The 20210-nt window shown below is 48.9% G+C and overlaps 5 non-coding genes and 6 pseudogenes across 5 annotated transcripts; all 11 read right to left on the bottom strand.

Moving 5' to 3' along the window:
* Positions 1 to 255: 255 nt before the first annotated feature.
* Positions 256 to 471, bottom strand: LOC142111969 (U2 spliceosomal RNA; annotated as a pseudogene).
* Positions 472 to 2100: 1629 nt separating this feature from the next.
* LOC142111939 (U2 spliceosomal RNA) lies at positions 2101 to 2291 on the bottom strand. The gene has a single exon (XR_012681083.1). It is a non-coding gene; the product is annotated as a U2 spliceosomal RNA (small nuclear RNA).
* An 819-nt stretch (positions 2292 to 3110) lies between these two features.
* Positions 3111 to 3301, bottom strand: LOC142111926 (U2 spliceosomal RNA). The gene has a single exon (XR_012681081.1). It is a non-coding gene; the product is annotated as a U2 spliceosomal RNA (small nuclear RNA).
* An 819-nt stretch (positions 3302 to 4120) lies between these two features.
* On the bottom strand, positions 4121 to 4311 carry LOC142111914 (U2 spliceosomal RNA). The gene has a single exon (XR_012681071.1). It is a non-coding gene; the product is annotated as a U2 spliceosomal RNA (small nuclear RNA).
* An 819-nt stretch (positions 4312 to 5130) lies between these two features.
* On the bottom strand, positions 5131 to 5321 carry LOC142111902 (U2 spliceosomal RNA). Its single transcript, XR_012681059.1, has one exon. It is a non-coding gene; the product is annotated as a U2 spliceosomal RNA (small nuclear RNA).
* An 819-nt stretch (positions 5322 to 6140) lies between these two features.
* LOC142111960 (U2 spliceosomal RNA) lies at positions 6141 to 6316 on the bottom strand (annotated as a pseudogene).
* Positions 6317 to 7869: 1553 nt separating this feature from the next.
* Positions 7870 to 8060, bottom strand: LOC142111890 (U2 spliceosomal RNA). The gene has a single exon (XR_012681046.1). It is a non-coding gene; the product is annotated as a U2 spliceosomal RNA (small nuclear RNA).
* Positions 8061 to 8879: 819 nt separating this feature from the next.
* Positions 8880 to 9055, bottom strand: LOC142111959 (U2 spliceosomal RNA; annotated as a pseudogene).
* A 1553-nt stretch (positions 9056 to 10608) lies between these two features.
* On the bottom strand, positions 10609 to 10783 carry LOC142111950 (U2 spliceosomal RNA; annotated as a pseudogene).
* Positions 10784 to 16435: 5652 nt separating this feature from the next.
* On the bottom strand, positions 16436 to 16592 carry LOC142111988 (U2 spliceosomal RNA; annotated as a pseudogene).
* Positions 16593 to 17411: 819 nt separating this feature from the next.
* On the bottom strand, positions 17412 to 17586 carry LOC142111949 (U2 spliceosomal RNA; annotated as a pseudogene).
* Between the last annotated feature and the right edge of the window lie 2624 nt (positions 17587 to 20210).

Genomic DNA, 20210 nt, shown 5'->3' with positions numbered 1-20210 from the left:
ATTCGGAGATCCAATTGAATTTGCAAATCACAAGTTGCTCCATTAAAGGAATAATTGGATCAATTCAGTAATCCTTTTGGACAAAGAAAAGGGTCTTCTTATCTGCAAATGCTTGTTTGCTAAAAGAGATAAGAAACAAAACAACAAAAAGACACAATAAATTGACACGAAATAAGACACAGGAGACAAAAATCTGTTCTTATGTTTTTTTGTTGCTGAAAAGAGACATGATTCTATTTTTTGATAACTGGATAAGAGAAGTGCACCGGTCCTGGAAGTACTGCAATACCAGGTCAATGCGTGGAGTGGACAGAGCAAGCTCTTCTTCCATCTCCCTGTTCTAAAAATCCATTTAATATATGGCCCCCAGATAGGGGGCGTATCAGATATTAAACTGATAAGAACAGATTTTTTTTTTTTTTTTTTTTTTTATTTAAAGCCTTGAGCTCGTCCCTTGTGCACGAAAAAAATGAGTAAATACCCAAAAAACATGCACAAGAGTTTTCGGTGCGTGGTCCTCCCTCCGGAGAGGAAGGACCCTGGTCCTCGACCCCCAGAACCAAAAAGGTCACTTAGGGGCCGGGGTCGTCTGACTCCCTTCGCCGCAAAGCTAGGGGAGCCTCTTAGCCCCTGGGATCCGCCGAAGCTTCACCCAGTGCTCGGTGTGCCGATTGGGTACGGCCCCAGCCGGGTGGCTGGGCGGGGTTGGACCCTCGTCGCCGCGAAGCTAGGAGGGCCCCATTAGTCCCTGGGATCTGCCGGAGCTTCACCCAGGACTCAAGCCGAGTGGGTACGGCCCCAGCCGGGTGGCTGGGCAGGGTTGGACCCTCGTCGCCGCAAAGCTAGGAGGGCCCCATTAGTCCCTGGGATCTGCCGGAGCTTCACCCAGGACTCAAGCCGAGTGGGTACGGCCCCAGCCGGGTGGCTGGGCTAGTATGGGCCCCCTTGGCCTGCCACACTAGGGGACCCATTTTGCCCCTGAGATCCGCCGGAGCTTCACCCTGGGCCGGGTATAAAAATTTTCTTGCCCAGCCAAAAAGGTCCGGGCAAAGAATATAGCATTGCTTAGGAGAAAGAGGTCAGAAGTGCGTGGGTGCCAACAGAATCACGTTGTATCTATATTAAGGTCTCCTGACCCGTGATTTATGGCCCCCCGGGTTTCCAGTCCGGATGCACATTTGTCCCAGCCTTTCAAAGCTGCATTCCAGCCCTCTAGTTAAAGAGGCAAGTGCTGATCTGCCACAACTGCACTTGATCTTAGCCAAAAGGCCGAGAAGCGATAACCTGAAAAGGGACCCAGGAAAGCGCCCGCTTCTCAGGCTAGGCCTGACAACTGTAGGAGACAGCCACGCCACACGCCGTATACTTTCTTCAGCGGCGGCCCACAACACTCCATTGCTGCACATTCTAGGCCCGACTAGCCTGAAAAGCCTGACACCTTCACTGGGACCCTCTTTACACCTCTCTGTCTGCAAAGGCACGCACATGAGCCGAGGACTTTTCAAACGAGATGCCTGCAAAATTTGCATTAACTCCTCCCCTTGACCATAAGTGCAACGACGCCCGCTGATTAGTCGGCCTGCCGTTCCGTCCTCGTCTCCCCAGGCAATTAATCACACTGTCTGCCCAGCTTCTTTCGGAATATTCACAGCATGTCACAGAAACAGCACTTCAAGGTGCATCACAATTGTTTCTCGGGCCACCGGCAAGTAAATAGAAAAGGAAGCTGCATGCTGCAACAGCAGCAGGGTTCTAAAAGGTGTGTGTCATAATCCTCACTTGCCTTTATTATGTCACTGGGTCCACAAGAGGGAGACACACTACGTCAGATTAATAGTTTCATTCATTCGGAGATCCAATTGAATTTGCAAATCACAAGTTGCTCCATTAAAGGAATAATTGGATCAATTCAGTAATCCTTTTGGACAAAGAAAAGGGTCTTCTTATCTGCAAATGCTTGTTTGCTAAAAGAGATAAGAAACAAAACAACAAAAAGACACAATAAATTGACACGAAATAAGACACAGGAGACAAAAATCTGTTCTTATGTTTTTTTGTTGCTGAAAAGAGACATGATTCTATTTTTTGATAACTGGATAAGAGAAGTGCACCGGTCCTGGAAGTACTGCAATACCAGGTCAATGCGTGGAGTGGACAGAGCAAGCTCTTCTTCCATCTCCCTGTTCTAAAAATCCATTTAATATATGGCCCCCAGATAGGGGGCGTATCAGATATTAAACTGATAAGAACAGATACTACACTTGATCTTAGCCAAAAGGCCGAGAAGCGATAACCTGAAAAGGGACCCAGGAAAGCGCCCGCTTCTCAGGCTAGGCCTGACAACTGTAGGAGACAGCCACGCCACACGCCGTATACTTTCTTCAGCGGCGGCCCACAACACTCCATTGCTGCACATTCTAGGCCCGACTAGCCTGAAAAGCCTGACACCTTCACTGGGACCCTCTTTACACCTCTCTGTCTGCAAAGGCACGCACATGAGCCGAGGACTTTTCAAACGAGATGCCTGCAAAATTTGCATTAACTCCTCCCCTTGACCATAAGTGCAACGACGCCCGCTGATTAGTCGGCCTGCCGTTCCGTCCTCGTCTCCCCAGGCAATTAATCACACTGTCTGCCCAGCTTCTTTCGGAATATTCACAGCATGTCACAGAAACAGCACTTCAAGGTGCATCACAATTGTTTCTCGGGCCACCGGCAAGTAAATAGAAAAGGAAGCTGCATGCTGCAACAGCAGCAGGGTTCTAAAAGGTGTGTGTCATAATCCTCACTTGCCTTTATTATGTCACTGGGTCCACAAGAGGGAGACACACTACGTCAGATTAATAGTTTCATTCATTCGGAGATCCAATTGAATTTGCAAATCACAAGTTGCTCCATTAAAGGAATAATTGGATCAATTCAGTAATCCTTTTGGACAAAGAAAAGGGTCTTCTTATCTGCAAATGCTTGTTTGCTAAAAGAGATAAGAAACAAAACAACAAAAAGACACAATAAATTGACACGAAATAAGACACAGGAGACAAAAATCTGTTCTTATGTTTTTTTGTTGCTGAAAAGAGACATGATTCTATTTTTTGATAACTGGATAAGAGAAGTGCACCGGTCCTGGAAGTACTGCAATACCAGGTCAATGCGTGGAGTGGACAGAGCAAGCTCTTCTTCCATCTCCCTGTTCTAAAAATCCATTTAATATATGGCCCCCAGATAGGGGGCGTATCAGATATTAAACTGATAAGAACAGATACTACACTTGATCTTAGCCAAAAGGCCGAGAAGCGATAACCTGAAAAGGGACCCAGGAAAGCGCCCGCTTCTCAGGCTAGGCCTGACAACTGTAGGAGACAGCCACGCCACACGCCGTATACTTTCTTCAGCGGCGGCCCACAACACTCCATTGCTGCACATTCTAGGCCCGACTAGCCTGAAAAGCCTGACACCTTCACTGGGACCCTCTTTACACCTCTCTGTCTGCAAAGGCACGCACATGAGCCGAGGACTTTTCAAACGAGATGCCTGCAAAATTTGCATTAACTCCTCCCCTTGACCATAAGTGCAACGACGCCCGCTGATTAGTCGGCCTGCCGTTCCGTCCTCGTCTCCCCAGGCAATTAATCACACTGTCTGCCCAGCTTCTTTCGGAATATTCACAGCATGTCACAGAAACAGCACTTCAAGGTGCATCACAATTGTTTCTCGGGCCACCGGCAAGTAAATAGAAAAGGAAGCTGCATGCTGCAACAGCAGCAGGGTTCTAAAAGGTGTGTGTCATAATCCTCACTTGCCTTTATTATGTCACTGGGTCCACAAGAGGGAGACACACTACGTCAGATTAATAGTTTCATTCATTCGGAGATCCAATTGAATTTGCAAATCACAAGTTGCTCCATTAAAGGAATAATTGGATCAATTCAGTAATCCTTTTGGACAAAGAAAAGGGTCTTCTTATCTGCAAATGCTTGTTTGCTAAAAGAGATAAGAAACAAAACAACAAAAAGACACAATAAATTGACACGAAATAAGACACAGGAGACAAAAATCTGTTCTTATGTTTTTTTGTTGCTGAAAAGAGACATGATTCTATTTTTTGATAACTGGATAAGAGAAGTGCACCGGTCCTGGAAGTACTGCAATACCAGGTCAATGCGTGGAGTGGACAGAGCAAGCTCTTCTTCCATCTCCCTGTTCTAAAAATCCATTTAATATATGGCCCCCAGATAGGGGGCGTATCAGATATTAAACTGATAAGAACAGATACTACACTTGATCTTAGCCAAAAGGCCGAGAAGCGATAACCTGAAAAGGGACCCAGGAAAGCGCCCGCTTCTCAGGCTAGGCCTGACAACTGTAGGAGACAGCCACGCCACACGCCGTATACTTTCTTCAGCGGCGGCCCACAACACTCCATTGCTGCACATTCTAGGCCCGACTAGCCTGAAAAGCCTGACACCTTCACTGGGACCCTCTTTACACCTCTCTGTCTGCAAAGGCACGCACATGAGCCGAGGACTTTTCAAACGAGATGCCTGCAAAATTTGCATTAACTCCTCCCCTTGACCATAAGTGCAACGACGCCCGCTGATTAGTCGGCCTGCCGTTCCGTCCTCGTCTCCCCAGGCAATTAATCACACTGTCTGCCCAGCTTCTTTCGGAATATTCACAGCATGTCACAGAAACAGCACTTCAAGGTGCATCACAATTGTTTCTCGGGCCACCGGCAAGTAAATAGAAAAGGAAGCTGCATGCTGCAACAGCAGCAGGGTTCTAAAAGGTGTGTGTCATAATCCTCACTTGCCTTTATTATGTCACTGGGTCCACAAGAGGGAGACACACTACGTCAGATTAATAGTTTCATTCATTCGGAGATCCAATTGAATTTGCAAATCACAAGTTGCTCCATTAAAGGAATAATTGGATCAATTCAGTAATCCTTTTGGACAAAGAAAAGGGTCTTCTTATCTGCAAATGCTTGTTTGCTAAAAGAGATAAGAAACAAAACAACAAAAAGACACAATAAATTGACACGAAATAAGACACAGGAGACAAAAATCTGTTCTTATGTTTTTTTGTTGCTGAAAAGAGACATGATTCTATTTTTTGATAACTGGATAAGAGAAGTGCACCGGTCCTGGAAGTACTGCAATACCAGGTCAATGCGTGGAGTGGACAGAGCAAGCTCTTCTTCCATCTCCCTGTTCTAAAAATCCATTTAATATATGGCCCCCAGATAGGGGGCGTATCAGATATTAAACTGATAAGAACAGATACTACACTTGATCTTAGCCAAAAGGCCGAGAAGCGATAACCTGAAAAGGGACCCAGGAAAGCGCCCGCTTCTCAGGCTAGGCCTGACAACTGTAGGAGACAGCCACGCCACACGCCGTATACTTTCTTCAGCGGCGGCCCACAACACTCCATTGCTGCACATTCTAGGCCCGACTAGCCTGAAAAGCCTGACACCTTCACTGGGACCCTCTTTACACCTCTCTGTCTGCAAAGGCACGCACATGAGCCGAGGACTTTTCAAACGAGATGCCTGCAAAATTTGCATTAACTCCTCCCCTTGACCATAAGTGCAACGACGCCCGCTGATTAGTCGGCCTGCCGTTCCGTCCTCGTCTCCCCAGGCAATTAATCACACTGTCTGCCCAGCTTCTTTCGGAATATTCACAGCATGTCACAGAAACAGCACTTCAAGGTGCATCACAATTGTTTCTCGGGCCACCGGCAAGTAAATAGAAAAGGAAGCTGCATGCTGCAACAGCAGCAGGGTTCTAAAAGGTGTGTGTCATAATCCTCACTTGCCTTTATTATGTCACTGGGTCCACAAGAGGGAGACACACTACGTCAGATTAATAGTTTCATTCATTCGGAGATCCAATTGAATTTGCAAATCACAAGTTGCTCCATTAAAGGAATAATTGGATCAATTCAGTAATCCTTTTGGACAAAGAAAAGGGTCTTCTTATCTGCAAATGCTTGTTTGCTAAAAGAGATAAGAAACAAAACAACAAAAAGACACAATAAATTGACACGAAATAAGACACAGGAGACAAAAATCTGTTCTTATGTTTTTTTGTTGCTGAAAAGAGACATGATTCTATTTTTTGATAACTGGATAAGAGAAGTGCACCGGTCCTGGAAGTACTGCAATACCAGGTCAATGCGTGGAGTGGACAGAGCAAGCTCTTCTTCCATCTCCCTGTTCTAAAAATCCATTTAATATATGGCCCCCAGATAGGGGGCGTATCAGATATTAAACTGATAAGAACAGATTTTTTATTGAAAGCCTAGGTAGTCTGAAAGACTCCAATCAGTGCTCTCGTGCCCAAGTGTCCGAAAAAATAAGTGAAAACTTAAAAAACGTGCACAAGGGATGCAGAACTGGCCCTCCTCAATAAAGGAAAGGCCCTAGTCCCCGACCCCCGGATCCATAAGGACCCTTAGGGGGCAAGGGTCTTCGGACCCCCCTTCGCTGCGAGGCTAGGGGGGGTCCCTTTGGCCCTGGGATCCACCGAGGCTTCACCCAGGGCTCGACAACTAGCTCACCCCCAGGAGGGTGAGCCAACGATGGGGTTTTCAGGGGGACCGGAACCTGATGGCCACACAGCCCCCCCTAGATCTTCGGGGGTATAGAGCCCATAAGGACCTTATCCGCACCCTAAAATCCGTGAATAAAACATAGAAAAAAGTGGAGTGACAAAACAGGTGAGAAAATAAATAGTGCCGTGTATAACGGCCCCAGCCTTTCGGCCGAGATGTTAAAAATTATTCCTGCCTAGCCAAAAGGCCGGGGCAAGGAAAGGTGTGTGGCATGAAAGTGGGGTTTGTGCAAAGTGCCGCATCAAGTGAGGGTCCCACGCCCCAAGTGATTTTGGCACCCCTGGGTCACCACTCCAGGGGCTCTAGCCCAGGCTTTCAAAGCCACCGGCCCTCTGGCCAGACCAAGCTTTCCCATGGTCCTTTCAGGCACAGGCAAACCCTACTCAGACAGGTACTCACTTGATCTTAGCCAAAAGGCCGAGAAGCGATAACCTGAAAAGGGACCCAGGAAAGCGCCCGCTTCTCAGGCTAGGCCTGACAACTGTAGGAGACAGCCACGCCACACGCCGTATACTTTCTTCAGCGGCGGCCCACAACACTCCATTGCTGCACATTCTAGGCCCGACTAGCCTGAAAAGCCTGACACCTTCACTGGGACCCTCTTTACACCTCTCTGTCTGCAAAGGCACGCACATGAGCCGAGGACTTTTCAAACGAGATGCCTGCAAAATTTGCATTAACTCCTCCCCTTGACCATAAGTGCAACGACGCCCGCTGATTAGTCGGCCTGCCGTTCCGTCCTCGTCTCCCCAGGCAATTAATCACACTGTCTGCCCAGCTTCTTTCGGAATATTCACAGCATGTCACAGAAACAGCACTTCAAGGTGCATCACAATTGTTTCTCGGGCCACCGGCAAGTAAATAGAAAAGGAAGCTGCATGCTGCAACAGCAGCAGGGTTCTAAAAGGTGTGTGTCATAATCCTCACTTGCCTTTATTATGTCACTGGGTCCACAAGAGGGAGACACACTACGTCAGATTAATAGTTTCATTCATTCGGAGATCCAATTGAATTTGCAAATCACAAGTTGCTCCATTAAAGGAATAATTGGATCAATTCAGTAATCCTTTTGGACAAAGAAAAGGGTCTTCTTATCTGCAAATGCTTGTTTGCTAAAAGAGATAAGAAACAAAACAACAAAAAGACACAATAAATTGACACGAAATAAGACACAGGAGACAAAAATCTGTTCTTATGTTTTTTTGTTGCTGAAAAGAGACATGATTCTATTTTTTGATAACTGGATAAGAGAAGTGCACCGGTCCTGGAAGTACTGCAATACCAGGTCAATGCGTGGAGTGGACAGAGCAAGCTCTTCTTCCATCTCCCTGTTCTAAAAATCCATTTAATATATGGCCCCCAGATAGGGGGCGTATCAGATATTAAACTGATAAGAACAGATACTACACTTGATCTTAGCCAAAAGGCCGAGAAGCGATAACCTGAAAAGGGACCCAGGAAAGCGCCCGCTTCTCAGGCTAGGCCTGACAACTGTAGGAGACAGCCACGCCACACGCCGTATACTTTCTTCAGCGGCGGCCCACAACACTCCATTGCTGCACATTCTAGGCCCGACTAGCCTGAAAAGCCTGACACCTTCACTGGGACCCTCTTTACACCTCTCTGTCTGCAAAGGCACGCACATGAGCCGAGGACTTTTCAAACGAGATGCCTGCAAAATTTGCATTAACTCCTCCCCTTGACCATAAGTGCAACGACGCCCGCTGATTAGTCGGCCTGCCGTTCCGTCCTCGTCTCCCCAGGCAATTAATCACACTGTCTGCCCAGCTTCTTTCGGAATATTCACAGCATGTCACAGAAACAGCACTTCAAGGTGCATCACAATTGTTTCTCGGGCCACCGGCAAGTAAATAGAAAAGGAAGCTGCATGCTGCAACAGCAGCAGGGTTCTAAAAGGTGTGTGTCATAATCCTCACTTGCCTTTATTATGTCACTGGGTCCACAAGAGGGAGACACACTACGTCAGATTAATAGTTTCATTCATTCGGAGATCCAATTGAATTTGCAAATCACAAGTTGCTCCATTAAAGGAATAATTGGATCAATTCAGTAATCCTTTTGGACAAAGAAAAGGGTCTTCTTATCTGCAAATGCTTGTTTGCTAAAAGAGATAAGAAACAAAACAACAAAAAGACACAATAAATTGACACGAAATAAGACACAGGAGACAAAAATCTGTTCTTATGTTTTTTTGTTGCTGAAAAGAGACATGATTCTATTTTTTGATAACTGGATAAGAGAAGTGCACCGGTCCTGGAAGTACTGCAATACCAGGTCAATGCGTGGAGTGGACAGAGCAAGCTCTTCTTCCATCTCCCTGTTCTAAAAATCCATTTAATATATGGCCCCCAGATAGGGGGCGTATCAGATATTAAACTGATAAGAACAGATTTTTTATTGAAAGCCTAGGTAGTCTGAAAGACTCCAATCAGTGCTCTCGTGCCCAAGTGTCCGAAAAAATAAGTGAAAACTTAAAAAACGTGCACAAGGGATGCAGAACTGGCCCTCCTCAATAAAGGAAAGGCCCTAGTCCCCGACCCCCGGATCCATAAGGACCCTTAGGGGGCAAGGGTCTTCGGACCCCCCTTCGCTGCGAGGCTAGGGGGGGTCCCTTTGGCCCTGGGATCCACCGAGGCTTCACCCAGGGCTCGACAACTAGCTCACCCCCAGGAGGGTGAGCCAACGATGGGGTTTTCAGGGGGACCGGAACCTGATGGCCACACAGCCCCCCCTAGATCTTCGGGGGTATAGAGCCCATAAGGACCTTATCCGCACCCTAAAATCCGTGAATAAAACATAGAAAAAAGTGGAGTGACAAAACAGGTGAGAAAATAAATAGTGCCGTGTATAACGGCCCCAGCCTTTCGGCCGAGATGTTAAAAATTATTCCTGCCTAGCCAAAAGGCCGGGGCAAGGAAAGGTGTGTGGCATGAAAGTGGGGTTTGTGCAAAGTGCCGCATCAAGTGAGGGTCCCACGCCCCAAGTGATTTTGGCACCCCTGGGTCACCACTCCAGGGGCTCTAGCCCAGGCTTTCAAAGCCACCGGCCCTCTGGCCAGACCAAGCTTTCCCATGGTCCTTTCAGGCACAGGCAAACCCTACTCAGACAGGTACTCACTTGATCTTAGCCAAAAGGCCGAGAAGCGATAACCTGAAAAGGGACCCAGGAAAGCGCCCGCTTCTCAGGCTAGGCCTGACAACTGTAGGAGACAGCCACGCCACACGCCGTATACTTTCTTCAGCGGCGGCCCACAACACTCCATTGCTGCACATTCTAGGCCCGACTAGCCTGAAAAGCCTGACACCTTCACTGGGACCCTCTTTACACCTCTCTGTCTGCAAAGGCACGCACATGAGCCGAGGACTTTTCAAACGAGATGCCTGCAAAATTTGCATTAACTCCTCCCCTTGACCATAAGTGCAACGACGCCCGCTGATTAGTCGGCCTGCCGTTCCGTCCTCGTCTCCCCAGGCAATTAATCACACTGTCTGCCCAGCTTCTTTCGGAATATTCACAGCATGTCACAGAAACAGCACTTCAAGGTGCATCACAATTGTTTCTCGGGCCACCGGCAAGTAAATAGAAAAGGAAGCTGCATGCTGCAACAGCAGCAGGGTTCTAAAAGGTGTGTGTCATAATCCTCACTTGCCTTTATTATGTCACTGGGTCCACAAGAGGGAGACACACTACGTCAGATTAATAGTTTCATTCATTCGGAGATCCAATTGAATTTGCAAATCACAAGTTGCTCCATTAAAGGAATAATTGGATCAATTCAGTAATCCTTTTGGACAAAGAAAAGGGTCTTCTTATCTGCAAATGCTTGTTTGCTAAAAGAGATAAGAAACAAAACAACAAAAAGACACAATAAATTGACACGAAATAAGACACAGGAGACAAAAATCTGTTCTTATGTTTTTTTGTTGCTGAAAAGAGACATGATTCTATTTTTTGATAACTGGATAAGAGAAGTGCACCGGTCCTGGAAGTACTGCAATACCAGGTCAATGCGTGGAGTGGACAGAGCAAGCTCTTCTTCCATCTCCCTGTTCTAAAAATCCATTTAATATATGGCCCCCAGATAGGGGGCGTATCAGATATTAAACTGATAAGAACAGATTTTTTTTGATTGAAAAAGTAGCTTTATTTTGTATAAAGTACAAAAAACACAGTTCATACATTTCATTCAAGTGTACGCAGTACACCGTAAGACATGATCATGCATACGTTTTAGTACAATACAGGGCATAAAGTACAAGACATGACATCCTACACTATATACATCAAGTACTGCACTAACCATTCAAACTTTACAGTGTATTACAGTGCAATAAAATAACATTGGATGTGAGGGGGAGGTAGGTAAGAGGGGTAGGGTGATGGAGTCACGAGCAAAAAGTTTTTATTGAGGACAGACACAAAGGGAAGGGTGCATAAATAGACATGACATTCAATAATACTTCATGCTGTGAAGGGGAATGGGTTGGAGGGGGAAAGGGAGGGGAGCACAAACCAAAGTTTTTTATTGAAAATAGACACAATGGGGAGGAGGAGAAGAGGAGGCAACAATCAATCAATTACAATCAATCGTCGTCTTCATCTTCCTCAGGACTGTCAAGGGTGTTATAGTCTCTTAACAGGCTATGGATAAGCCTGCGACAGTCCTGGATGGTCATCTTCTCCCGCTTCAAGATGAGGCGGTTCCTGGCAAGCCACATAGCGTCCTTAAAACAGTTCATAAGGCGCCAGGCCTCCTGGATTGCCTCAACGGTGTGAGTCCCAGGAAATAATCCATAAAATACCGAATGGTATGAAAGGCAAGTCCTGGGCACACTGTCCTTAAGTTCATGTTCCAGGGCATCCAACAATGCCTGTGCAGTGGGACAGTCCCAAAAGATATGTTGAGCAGTCTCCCTCTTGGTAATACAAAAGGGGCAGTGAACATATCTGCACAGGTTCCGGGAGTGCATAAATGTCCTGAGAGGCAAACCCCCCTGAATGGCCATCCATGCAATGTCTTTATGTCCATTAGTCAGTCTCTTAGAGGCCACATTCTCCCAAACATGTTTGGCCGTGGCCACAGGGAGCCCTGGAACAGACTCCATAATGTCCTTAGCTCTGATGAGCTTGTGGATAGTTTTAGGTTTCCACAAGTCTGGTTTAAGTCCCTCCAGATGGTGCTCCCTCACAAATTGTCCAACATCCAGGTAAAACCAAGGTGTAGTCCAGTTGTAAGGGAAGGAGCTGTCCCACTTGTCCCAACCAAGTTTCCTCCAAAGAGGAAGAAGGAAAAAGCGTGACATGGACTTCCCAGCAGAGCAAACGTTCTTTTCAAGGAGTGTCCTGCGGATACAGTTGCAAACAAAGAAGGCACGCAGCATGGTGGGGATATCCGGGATCCCTTTCCCACCTTTGTGGGGCTCCTTGTACATAACTGACCGCTTCACTCTGTCCATTTTGGAGCCCCAGATGAAGTGAAAGACTGTCCTCGTGATGGTCTTACAGACGGCAGCAAGAGGTGGCCAAGCTTGGGCCGTGTACTGAAGAACGGGAAGAATCTCGTTGCGCAGTACCAGTGCTTTCCCTTCGATGGTAAGAAGTCTGAGGCTCCACAGTCCAATCTTTTGCCGGACTGTTGCCAGTCTCTCTTCCCAGCACTTCAGGGCCGCCTCCTCTCCACCGAACCAAACTCCAAGAATTTTGATGAAGTCCGGCTTGATTGTGAAGGGGAATGCAGCGGGGGATGACAGGTGCCACTGACCAAACAGCATTGCCTCTGACTTCCCGCAGTTGACTTTTGCCCCTGAAGCTTGGCCGAAGTTGTTGCAGGTCTGGACGAGTGCTGCCACCGAACGCTGATCAGCGCAGAAGACAGTGACGTCGTCCATGTAGAGCGAACACTTGGCCTCTAGTCGGTCTGGACCCGGTGCGGTGATCCCTCTGATCTCTGGGTTTCGCCTGATGGACATCGCAAAGAGCTCTATACAACAGACAAAAAGGAGAGGTGAAAGAGGGCAGCCTTGTCTGACCCCAGACAGTACAGAGAAGGGGTCAGTCTTCCAGCCGTTCACCAACACAGAGCTGTAAATATCAAGGTACATCAGGTTAACATAAGAACAAAACATATCACCCAATCCAAACCTGCACAGAACCTTACGCATAAAACCATGAGAGACACGATCAAAGGCCTTCTCCTGATCAAGACTGACCAGGGCCACATGTGCATGGCGGTCTTTGATATAATGAACCGTGTCCCTCAGCAGCGCAAGGCTGTCTGCAATCCTTCTACCAGGAATGCCACAAGTCTGATCAGGATGAACAATTCGCCCAATGACAACCTTTAGCCTGTTGGCTAGTACCTTGGCCAAAATCTTGTAGTCCACGTTCAGGAGGGAGATGGGCCTCCAATTTTTGAGGTCACATCTCTCTCCCTTGCGCTTGTACAAAATCGTGATCAAGCCCTCTCTCAGAGTAGGAGGCATCCTGCCCTCCACCACCATCTCCTCATACAGCTCTAACAGGTCCGGGCCAATGAGGTCCCACAGCGCTACATAGAGCTCGGCTGGGAGGCCATCACTGCCCGGGGTCCTGCCCGGCCTAAAGGATTTAGCGGCAGAGTGCAGCTCCCCCAAGGTGAGGGGGGCATCCATAGCTGCCCTACCTGTAGGATCAATAGGGTTAGTGATACCTGACAGGAAAGATTCAGCTGCGTCGTCGTCTGTAGTCTTAGGGGAGTAGAGTTTGCCGTAGTAGTCTGAGACGACTCCCATGACGCCCTCCTTCCCCCTCCTGGGGGTGCCAGACTCGTCCCGCAGCTCAGTCAGGGGCGTGTGGCCGGAGTGGAGTTTTCTGAAAAAGAAAGAATTACATTTCTCACCCTTCTCCAGATTCTCCACCTTGGAACGGAAGATGATGCGATTGGCCTCTTCCTCGAAGTGCCTTTTCAGGCCCCCTTTGGCCTCAGCCAGATCATCCTTCACATCCCAGCCGCAGAGTTGGAGATCCAGCAGGGACTGCAGCTGACGCTGAAGTCTCCTGAAGTTCCTCTTCCTCTCACACGCCTGTTGGCGGCCTTTAGCCTGAAAGAAACTGCGAAACTTGCCCTTGACATACTCCCACCAGTTAGACACACAGTCAAAATACATTTTGTCATTTTTCCACATTACATAGGCATCCCTCAGCTCAACCATCACCTCTTCCTTTCCCAGCAGAGCGCAGTTCAGCTTCCAAGAGCCAGGGCCGGGAGGGAACCCGTGACCCAGAACACCTTCAAAGAGAATGGCCCTATGATCAGAGAAAAAGCAGGGAACCATGACATGCCTGTTTTGTCTTACCGCTCTCGATGTAAACACAAAGTCAATCCGGGAACGCACTGAGCCATCGGGGCGGCTCCAAGTATAATTCACAGAGCCGGCCCCCATAGATCCCACTGCATCCCGCAAGGATGCTTCGGCTACCATCTCCTGCAACAACCTGGAAGAAACATCAAGTTTAGCATTAGTACAAGAACTCCTACCATCTTCCTCTATAGGACAGTTGAAGTCCCCAGCCATCACTACCGCCCTGGTGGTTGCGAGCTGGGCCCGCAGGGTCTGGAAAAGCTCCAAACGCTCATTCTTACCCGGGGATGCATACACACAGATAAGCCTGATAGGCTCACCCGCCCAGGAGCCATCTACGATAAGCAATCTGCCGCAGACAAACTCCTGAACGGAATCTAATGTGAAGAGGCTTCCCCTGATAAGAATGGCGACCCCTGCAGACTTACAGTCACTCCCCCCAGACCAATAGGAGGGCCCGTGAGACCACTGCCTCCCCAGATGCCTGTAGGAACTAGAGAAAGGGAGAGAACATTCCTGCAACATGTAAACATCACATTTCTGACTGTCAAGAAAGGTAAACACAGACTGACGTCTAATCTTATCCTTCACACTCCTCACATTAATGGTAAAAAGAGAAAAGTTAGCCATTAGTTGGGAGAAAAAAGAGAGTTAGCACAGTCAATACATCAGTTACCCTCCTTGTCCGGTGGGACTTGGTCCGGTCTGCCCGTGTCCCCTTCGGGTGGGAGCAGACCTTTCTCCTCTAGCTGGTCGAATAGGCAGATTTGGGGCAGTTGTAGGAATTCTTCCTCCTCCTGCTCAGAATCCAGCAGCTCATCCACCATCTCTACCAGGGCCCCCTCTGATGGGAGAGGGTCCTCTTCCAGCTCGATTGCCTTTTTCTTGGAAGGGTCAGAGTCGCCAGCTGGGCTGTCCAGCTCTTTCCGCTTCCTTCTTTGTTTGTTCTCATCACCTGCAGACACAAGAGGGAGGAGGGGGGGGAAATCCTCCAGGGAAAGGGGGGGAGCTGCAGTAGCGGTGGAGGGGGTTAGTGCTACTGCAGGGGGGGGGGGGTGTTGTGACAGCGGGGAGGGAGGGGGGTGCTGTCACAACAGGGGTGGGAGATATCTTACCAGCTCTTGGCTGCGGTGTGGGCTTCTGTTGCTTCCTCTGGGCTGGCTTGGGCTGCAGGGCAGGGGTAGGTCCGCTTTCCGGCAGTCCAATCCCGGCAGCTGCAGCGTAGGATCTGGCCCTCTGGGGGCAGTCCCTGTAGATGTGGCTGGCCAGGCCGCAGAGGTTGCAGGACAATTTTCTTGGGCAATCCTTGGACTCGTGCCCCGCCACCTTGCAGTTCCTGCAGGCTGAGACCTTGCAGCTTCTCGCCATGTGGTCAGCTTCCCCGCATTTTCTGCAGTTCCTCGGCTGATCGGCATAGTGGAGGAGGCCGGCAGAGCCGCCCAGGGCAAAGCTTGATGGCAGGTGTTGGAGTCCGTCAGTTGCCGTGCTGTCTTTCCTCAGTCTGATGATAATGGACCACTTGCCTGTCCAGAAGCCGTTGACATCCAGGATCTTGGAGGGGTCCTTGACCACGGAGCAGAAGCGGCTCAGGAAGGTAGCGATGTCCTTACCAGGGGTGTGAGGATTTCTCATGGAGACCGTGACTCTTCTCTCCTCTCTCTGGATGGGGCAGTTCCCCACGAAGCGGGAGAAGGGAGACTCCGGTCTCGCAGTCTTCACTGCCTCCCAGTACCTCTTGCAGATGGCAATGGAGGCGAAGGTGATGTACCAGATCCCTTTCAGGTAGTTCTGCACGCTGAGGGTTTCAGCCTTGGAGAAGCCCTGGTCCAGGATCATCTTCTTGCCGAAGGTCTCGGCCGTCATGTCTGGGACCCTTCCTTCCACTTCCTTCAGCTTCAGGACCACGGTCTGCCTCATCCAGGGTTCCAGGGTGGGGGTCTTCTGGGGGGTGTCCTGGTTGGGCTGGCCTTGTCCGGCAGCAGCAGGGGCGGTGGAGGCAGAGGTTCCGGCCACGGGGAGAGGCTTCGGGGCGGTGTTCTTTCCTCCCTTCTTCCCAGGGGCAGGAGCAGGGGTGGAGGCAGGAGCTGGGGTAGCTGAGGCCATCGTCCTGGCTCTTCCTGGGGTAGAGAGGCTGGTCGTCCGGGGTGGAGGGAGCAGTGCAGATGTCCTCCCGCTGGGTAGAGAGGAGCAGGGGCTTCCGCTGAAGAGGAGGCGCTTCTTCCAGTGGAGCAGGGCCCGAGGAGAGGAGGGCTTCTTCAGCCGGAGGTGCTCCCGGCGTCTTCTTCCCGGCAGGCAGGGGGGGTCGGCAGTGCTTCTTCCCCGGGGTCGGTCTTCTTGCTCCTGGCCGGCTTTGATCGGGTAACACAAGTCTCAAACAGTTCCTCACCAGGGTTAGAGTGTGCTATCGGATGAGCCACACTCAGGTATGTCCTCTGGGTTTTGGGCAGGAGAGAGACAAGTGCACCATGCAGCAGAGTCTACATCAGCCCCTCACCAATGTTAGAGTGCGCTATCGGATGAGCCACACTCAGCATAACCTCCACCGGGTAGTTGGTAAGCTGATAAGAACAGATACTACACTTGATCTTAGCCAAAAGGCCGAGAAGCGATAACCTGAAAAGGGACCCAGGAAAGCGCCCGCTTCTCAGGCTAGGCCTGACAACTGTAGGAGACAGCCACGCCACACGCCGTATACTTTCTTCAGCGGCGGCCCACAACACTCCATTGCTGCACATTCTAGGCCCGACTAGCCTGAAAAGCCTGACACCTTCACTGGGACCCTCTTTACACCTCTCTGTCTGCAAAGGCACGCACATGAGCCGAGGACTTTTCAAACGAGATGCCTGCAAAATTTGCATTAACTCCTCCCCTTGACCATAAGTGCAACGACGCCCGCTGATTAGTCGGCCTGCCGTTCCGTCCTCGTCTCCCCAGGCAATTAATCACACTGTCTGCCCAGCTTCTTTCGGAATATTCACAGCATGTCACAGAAACAGCACTTCAAGGTGCATCACAATTGTTTCTCGGGCCACCGGCAAGTAAATAGAAAAGGAAGCTGCATGCTGCAACAGCAGCAGGGTTCTAAAAGGTGTGTGTCATAATCCTCACTTGCCTTTATTATGTCACTGGGTCCACAAGAGGGAGACACACTACGTCAGATTAATAGTTTCATTCATTCGGAGATCCAATTGAATTTGCAAATCACAAGTTGCTCCATTAAAGGAATAATTGGATCAATTCAGTAATCCTTTTGGACAAAGAAAAGGGTCTTCTTATCTGCAAATGCTTGTTTGCTAAAAGAGATAAGAAACAAAACAACAAAAAGACACAATAAATTGACACGAAATAAGACACAGGAGACAAAAATCTGTTCTTATGTTTTTTTGTTGCTGAAAAGAGACATGATTCTATTTTTTGATAACTGGATAAGAGAAGTGCACCGGTCCTGGAAGTACTGCAATACCAGGTCAATGCGTGGAGTGGACAGAGCAAGCTCTTCTTCCATCTCCCTGTTCTAAAAATCCATTTAATATATGGCCCCCAGATAGGGGGCGTATCAGATATTAAACTGATAAGAACAGATTTTTTTTGATTGAAAAAGTAGCTTTATTTTGTATAAAGTACAAAAAACACAGTTCATACATTTCATTCAAGTGTACGCAGTACACCGTAAGACATGATCATGCATACGTTTTAGTACAATACAGGGCATAAAGTACAAGACATGACATCCTACACTATATACATCAAGTACTGCACTAACCATTCAAACTTTACAGTGTATTACAGTGCAATAAAATAACATTGGATGTGAGGGGGAGGTAGGTAAGAGGGGTAGGGTGATGGAGTCACGAGCAAAAAGTTTTTATTGAGGACAGACACAAAGGGAAGGGTGCATAAATAGACATGACATTCAATAATACTTCATGCTGTGAAGGGGAATGGGTTGGAGGGGGAAAGGGAGGGGAGCACAAACCAAAGTTTTTTATTGAAAATAGACACAATGGGGAGGAGGAGAAGAGGAGGCAACAATCAATCAATTACAATCAATCGTCGTCTTCATCTTCCTCAGGACTGTCAAGGGTGTTATAGTCTCTTAACAGGCTATGGATAAGCCTGCGACAGTCCTGGATGGTCATCTTCTCCCGCTTCAAGATGAGGCGGTTCCTGGCAAGCCACATAGCGTCCTTAAAACAGTTCATAAGGCGCCAGGCCTCCTGGATTGCCTCAACGGTGTGAGTCCCAGGAAATAATCCATAAAATACCGAATGGTATGAAAGGCAAGTCCTGGGCACACTGTCCTTAAGTTCATGTTCCAGGGCATCCAACAATGCCTGTGCAGTGGGACAGTCCCAAAAGATATGTTGAGCAGTCTCCCTCTTGGTAATACAAAAGGGGCAGTGAACATATCTGCACAGGTTCCGGGAGTGCATAAATGTCCTGAGAGGCAAACCCCCCTGAATGGCCATCCATGCAATGTCTTTATGTCCATTAGTCAGTCTCTTAGAGGCCACATTCTCCCAAACATGTTTGGCCGTGGCCACAGGGAGCCCTGGAACAGACTCCATAATGTCCTTAGCTCTGATGAGCTTGTGGATAGTTTTAGGTTTCCACAAGTCTGGTTTAAGTCCCTCCAGATGGTGCTCCCTCACAAATTGTCCAACATCCAGGTAAAACCAAGGTGTAGTCCAGTTGTAAGGGAAGGAGCTGTCCCACTTGTCCCAACCAAGTTTCCTCCAAAGAGGAAGAAGGAAAAAGCGTGACATGGACTTCCCAGCAGAGCAAACGTTCTTTTCAAGGAGTGTCCTGCGGATACAGTTGCAAACAAAGAAGGCACGCAGCATGGTGGGGATATCCGGGATCCCTTTCCCACCTTTGTGGGGCTCCTTGTACATAACTGACCGCTTCACTCTGTCCATTTTGGAGCCCCAGATGAAGTGAAAGACTGTCCTCGTGATGGTCTTACAGACGGCAGCAAGAGGTGGCCAAGCTTGGGCCGTGTACTGAAGAACGGGAAGAATCTCGTTGCGCAGTACCAGTGCTTTCCCTTCGATGGTAAGAAGTCTGAGGCTCCACAGTCCAATCTTTTGCCGGACTGTTGCCAGTCTCTCTTCCCAGCACTTCAGGGCCGCCTCCTCTCCACCGAACCAAACTCCAAGAATTTTGATGAAGTCCGGCTTGATTGTGAAGGGGAATGCAGCGGGGGATGACAGGTGCCACTGACCAAACAGCATTGCCTCTGACTTCCCGCAGTTGACTTTTGCCCCTGAAGCTTGGCCGAAGTTGTTGCAGGTCTGGACGAGTGCTGCCACCGAACGCTGATCAGCGCAGAAGACAGTGACGTCGTCCATGTAGAGCGAACACTTGGCCTCTAGTCGGTCTGGACCCGGTGCGGTGATCCCTCTGATCTCTGGGTTTCGCCTGATGGACATCGCAAAGAGCTCTATACAACAGACAAAAAGGAGAGGTGAAAGAGGGCAGCCTTGTCTGACCCCAGACAGTACAGAGAAGGGGTCAGTCTTCCAGCCGTTCACCAACACAGAGCTGTAAATATCAAGGTACATCAGGTTAACATAAGAACAAAACATATCACCCAATCCAAACCTGCACAGAACCTTACGCATAAAACCATGAGAGACACGATCAAAGGCCTTCTCCTGATCAAGACTGACCAGGGCCACATGTGCATGGCGGTCTTTGATATAATGAACCGTGTCCCTCAGCAGCGCAAGGCTGTCTGCAATCCTTCTACCAGGAATGCCACAAGTCTGATCAGGATGAACAATTCGCCCAATGACAACCTTTAGCCTGTTGGCTAGTACCTTGGCCAAAATCTTGTAGTCCACGTTCAGGAGGGAGATGGGCCTCCAATTTTTGAGGTCACATCTCTCTCCCTTGCGCTTGTACAAAATCGTGATCAAGCCCTCTCTCAGAGTAGGAGGCATCCTGCCCTCCACCACCATCTCCTCATACAGCTCTAACAGGTCCGGGCCAATGAGGTCCCACAGCGCTACATAGAGCTCGGCTGGGAGGCCATCACTGCCCGGGGTCCTGCCCGGCCTAAAGGATTTAGCGGCAGAGTGCAGCTCCCCCAAGGTGAGGGGGGCATCCATAGCTGCCCTACCTGTAGGATCAATAGGGTTAGTGATACCTGACAGGAAAGATTCAGCTGCGTCGTCGTCTGTAGTCTTAGGGGAGTAGAGTTTGCCGTAGTAGTCTGAGACGACT

Source organism: Mixophyes fleayi (assembly GCF_038048845.1).
Source record: "Mixophyes fleayi isolate aMixFle1 chromosome 6 unlocalized genomic scaffold, aMixFle1.hap1 SUPER_6_unloc_1, whole genome shotgun sequence".
Lineage (NCBI taxonomy): Eukaryota > Metazoa > Chordata > Amphibia > Anura > Limnodynastidae > Mixophyes > Mixophyes fleayi.
This window is presented reverse-complemented; position numbering and strand designations above follow the sequence as displayed.